Genomic DNA, 5973 nt, shown 5'->3' on the forward strand with positions numbered 1-5973 from the left:
GTTCTCCCGTCATTTCAAAAGTGAATGTTCAGCTATGCCTGCGTGCGCAGCTTTTTAAATGGGAGGCAGACGAAAGCTCGGACAGCACGGTTTGCAATATATATAAAATGTATATTGTCATAAAACTTACCATCTCAATCTATTCTAGCTTAAAAACAACATAATTAATAAAAAAACTTTTTACATAGTGGTGAATCTTGTAAAGTCTGTTCGAGATATATGATATAACACTATTGTTATTGAACTATTATTATATGTATTATTCAACAAAATAGACCATCCACTGTTCTACCGCAATTATTAAGTAACAGATTGCGAAACAGTACTGAAATCTGCGAAGTCCTTAAAAGTCTGCGAAACGTTTAAAACTAAGAAAAATAAACTGCGAAACGTTTAAAACTAAGAAAATTAAAAGTCTGCGAAACGTTTAAAACTAAGAAAAATAAACTGCGAAACGTTTAAAACTAAGAAAATTAAAAGTCTGCGAAACGTTTAAAACTAAGAAAAATAAACTGCGAAACGTTTAAAACTAAGAAAATTAAAATTCTGTGAAATGTTCTAAGAAGTCGGCAAAAAATTATAAATTCTACAATTTTTTTTAAAGGCTATTAAGTCATTTTAAAAGTGAGTGAAACGTTTTTAAAATCAGTTTACATCTTATTTCTAAGTTGGTTATACCATCTTACATTTTGCATCAGTTTTTAAGATGTAAGATGCATCTTAAAGTCATCCAAGAAAGAAAATCTTAATACTCATCATTGTATTGATAAAGGCATCTTCCAGAGAAACAAGTTAAAATTAACTTCACATTTAATATATTCAGTTAGAGCCATACTGCTGCGAGAGAGAGATTGTTTGTTTGTTTGTAGCTAAGCAAAAAGCTGCACAATGGGCTATCTGTGCTCTGCCCACCACGGGTATCGAAACTCGGATTCTAGCGTTGTAAGTCCGCAGACACACCGCTGTACCACTGAGGGGCACTACTAGAGAGAGTTTTAAACAAAACGAACTGTAAGACGTGGGAACAAATGTTAAAGAAATAAACGAAAATGTACGTTTCGAAAATAGAAATTCAGAGTCTGATATATATGTATGTGTAAAGATAACTTTTTTGTTATTTTAAATATTATAACTAGTTTCGATATTACGAAATCTTCCCCTACTGGAGTTTAAACCCTAGACTTTCGACTTACAGCATCATTCCGAGGCTGGTGTTGTTCTACCAGGACAGAAACACTAACAAAAAAATCCCATTTTGACCTTGCAGTATTTTCCCTAGTGTTTAAAGATTAACATTTGGTCTGTAAACCTGAACTATCTGAATGACGTAGAACTTATGGTTCATGACTGTGGTACTACAGTGTAACACATGACATAGAACTTATGGTACATTCACCACTGTAGTACTACAGTCTAACACATGACCTAGAACTTATGGTTCGTGACTGTGGTACTACAGAGTAACACATGACGTAAAACTTATGGTTCATGACTGTGGTACTACAGTGTAACACATGACGTAAAACTTATGATTCACCACTGTGGTACTACAGAGTAACACATGACGTAAAACTTATGGTTCATGACTGTGGTACTACAGTGTAACACATGACGTAAAACTTATGATTCACCACTGTGGTACTACAGAGTAACAAATGACGTAGAACGTATGGTTCATGACTGTGGTACTACAGTGTAACACATGACGTAGAACGTATCGTTCATGACTGTGGTACTACAATGTAACACATGACGTAGAACGTATGGTACACCACTGTGGTACTACAGTGTAACACATGACGTAGAACGTATGGTACACCACTGTGGTACTACAGTGTAACACATGACGTAAAACTTATGGTTCACCACTGTGGTACTACAGTGTAACACATGACGTAGAACGTATGGTACACCACTGTGGTACTACAGTGTAACACATGACGTAGAACGTATGGTACACCACTGTGGTACTACAGTCTAACACATGACTCTGAAAGTACAGTTTTACCATTGGTGTATTTATAACAAACCAACCCATTCCTCATGTAATCTTCCCTTGTTCTTTATGTCTAAAATCACTCGAGTTCCGACTACACAACAAAACATATAAATAAAAACATTCTATTCGACAAGTCGTGTAAACAGGAGTTAATTAACAGGGAAGAGACCATCGAAATATTTAAAATCTCCCATCATTTTCTGATGTTATCCTACTTAACGGATACTCTAGGTAGAAGGGCTTATTTGTGGGTGTGAAGTGCGAGCTAGAATATATTTACGTTAACGCCATTTTCCGCGTGCTTTCTTTGTCCGTCCATATCTTTTAGATTGTACAAGGTCAGCAATTTACAAATATGGCGTGTTAATGTTGAAATCACATTCTTCGTTTTTAGAGGTTATCTCTCCTAATATATTAGCCCACAAAATGTTGAGTTGTTGTTCACTGCCGCCATATTTACTACTTATAATTTTGTTTCGTATTTAGACAGAACTAGTAAAAGGTATATAGATAACGGAAATGTTACAGTAAAAACTGCATTGCACATATATTTTTAGAAAAAGCTTGCCTAAGGCTAATGTTGGCAGAATCAACGTTTTAAATCGAGTTTCTAAGTGGTTATCTTTCACTAAGTAGACCTAGAAAATCTCAGTTCTGAATCATGTTGTTAACTAAAATCATGTACTAAATAAAGGTAGAAACGTTCTGTCCACAATCAGACTAAAATCCTGCACTAAATAAAGATGGAAACATTCTGTCCACAATCAGACTGCTAACTAAAATCATATACTAAATAAAGATAGAAACGTTCTGTCCACAATCAGACTGCTAACTAAACTCCTGCACTAAATAAAGGTAGAAACGTTCTGTCCTTAATTATGTTGTTGCGTAAAATCCTGCACTAAATAAAGGTAGAAACGTTCTGTCCTTAATTATGTTGTTGCGTAAAATCCTGCACTAAATAAAAGTAGAAACGTTCTATCCTCAGTCATGTTGTTGTGTAAAATCCTGCACTAAATAAAAGTAGAAACGTTCTGTCCTTAATCATGTTGTTGTGTAATATCCTGCACTAAATAAAAGTAGAAACGTTCTGTCCTTAATCATGTTGTTGTGTAAAATCCTGCTCTAAATAACAGCAGGTAAGTCGAAAGGTGAAGAAATTGTTGATAATAAGCTCAGTAATTGAAACTAGTTTTTAACTACAATGTTCAATAACAGTATAACATTTTTACATTATGAGTTATGAAAGTGTTTAGAATTTATCAGAAACTGATTTAATAAAACTGTTGAAACATGTAGATAAAAAAAGGAAATTCATAGCGTAATTTAAGTTGTAATATAAAATGCTTTACCCTTAAAATTGATCATAAATTACACCCTTTTAATTTTCATAATTACAAGGAATTAAGCAATATCCTAATAAACTATTCATATTTAACTCAAAATGATTTAAACGTTTTGTAGATAATTTACTACGAATTCTAGGCTAAGTGAAAAAAAAAAAAATTGTATAGAAGGATAAACAATGTTTACCATCGCTGAAGTGGGACTAATTACATTGAACCACGTGCAGTTATCTGAAGAGACATATTGGATTTGTTTGTACAGCTGTCATATCAATCACATCTCTGTAACAACTACGGACTAGACAATGCAAATTTCTTTAAAATTCTTCGAATTCGTTTCAGCAATTACATATTCTGGAGTATTTAGAAACTTAACTTTTCTACCGAAAGAGGAGAAATTATACAAATTACGAAGTTCAAAGTTAAACGGTGCGTTTGTTTCAACACTAAACTAAACTTTACATCGACACCTGGTGATCTATTTTGTAAGCATTCTCACGATGTCCCCCCCCCCCCTTTTGTGGAACTAAGACGCAAAAAATCAACGCCGAGTGATCTCTGTCCTGTTAGACTCTGCTCTGTAATGAGCTTGTTAATAGCATAGCATAAACATAAAGAACGTTTCATTTTTAAGTGACAGACAGACAGCAACTTCAAGATTTGGTGGTTAGTCGCGTGAATACGTGCTTTAGACAGGAGAAATTGGGATTATTGTCTCGGTTAAGAGCCAGGTGTGGACAAGTGATTAGCGTTTCTGAAAAGTGAATCCGAAGATTACTGGTTCGCAACCCTTTTGCTGCCGAGAGTGCCCTCTATCAGTGATGGCAAATGCTATTATTCGGTGAGAGAAGAAAGAGTCAAGAACTCGAAATTGGGAAATATCCTTTGTTTAACTTAGCGCGGAATCCTGAAACTGGTTGCCATAGAAACAAAATATCAGTTCCTTATAAAACTGGTAGCCATAGAAACAAAATATCAGTTCCTTGCGTCAACGTACCAGTAATCTGAAACTGGTAGCCATAGAAGCAAATATCTGTTCCTTGTGTCAACATACTAGTAATATAAAACTGGTAGCCATAGAAACAAAATATCACCACAGGATAAGATGGTGATAAACTTTTACTTTATGATAAATTATAAAAGTTTTATTTGTGTTTATTTGTAGTTAAGCACAAGGCTATAGAATGGACTATCTGTGCTGTGCTAACTACGGGTATCCATTGAAACCCCGTTTCTAGCGTTATAAGCCTTCAGATTAATCGCTGTGCCACTGGGGAGGGGAGAGACTTTATTGTTTTATTTCTTAAAGAGGTAAACGAGATCAGGAATCCGTACATAGTGTTTATCTTGATGAAATAGTTCACGTATTACAAGAATCGACTGATTGCCTTAACGATATCAATCCGTAACTTTGAATTTGATATAGAAGATTTTATAGTTACCATCGTTTAAAAAAAATGTTTTCAATATTTCACATTTTTAACATCTTACTCACAGATTAGTTTCTCCATCGACGTCCAGTTTTTTTTATTTGTTTTGACAAATAATTGCTTCTAATCTTATCTTTGTGATAGTTGGCCAGAGTGGTGATTCTAATCTTTAAAACAGTGTGTGTAAATGGTAGCGAGGGAAAAACCACATATTGGAAAAACAGACGTCCGAGAATTCCGCAAAGAATTATATGACTACACACAATAGCATCCGGTATATCAGGAGATAACGGAAACTGAAAAAGGCGACTTTCGCGTTCCTCATCCTTCCCTCTTATACCAACAGCGTAGTGTTGTTTTTTTTATAGACACTGGATTAAGGAAAGATCGTATAAAGTAGAAACAAAGAAAACACAATAGGCTGAGTGAGAGAACCTTTAGAAAAAAAAAACAACCCTCGTTTGTCGAGTGTAAAACATTATTAACGGAAGTTTTATTACCTAAGAAGGAGACCGACATTACGATTACGGTGAGTTGAATTGTTGTCAAAGAAGAGGGGGGGGGGGAGAGAGAAAAAGAGAATATTAAAGATGGCACCATTTCGTGTAAGGAAGAATATGGTTTAATTGTATTGAACAGTAAAGTTTTATACTTTTTTTCTTCGAATTAAGCTTTAAAATAAATGTCCAAATCTCAGGCGCAAAGTTGCAAAAACGTCTATAGCCGTTCTTGATCTTGAACTGATACACTCAACATCACTCACCGTCAACTGTTAGGCTAATCTTATGGAATAACAAAGCACTCACGGCCCAACTTTCTCCTATTTGTAATTTGGTATTCACTGTGATATTTGTCAAAATGACTTTAAAATGTTAAACGGATATTCGCTTACCTGTCATTTTGTAACAATTATATGGTAATCGTGGTAAGACACAACGAAAAGAGGGTAAAAATTGTGAGTGGTACTTTAAAATTTACACTTTACTGAATAAAGTTGTTAGTGGTATTGTAAACTTTACAGTTTAGTGAATACATATAATTGTTAGTGGTACTGTAAACGTTAAATTATAAAGTTGTTAGAAGTATTGTAAACGTTAAATTATAAAGTTGTTAGAAGTATTGTAAACGTTAAATTATAAAGTTGTTAGTAGTATTGTAAACGTTAAATTATAAAGTTGTTAGTAGTATTGTAAACGTT

Source organism: Limulus polyphemus, unplaced genomic scaffold, assembly GCF_000517525.1.
Source record: "Limulus polyphemus unplaced genomic scaffold, Limulus_polyphemus-2.1.2 Scaffold7346, whole genome shotgun sequence".
NCBI classification, from domain to species: Eukaryota; Metazoa; Arthropoda; class Merostomata; order Xiphosura; family Limulidae; genus Limulus; species Limulus polyphemus.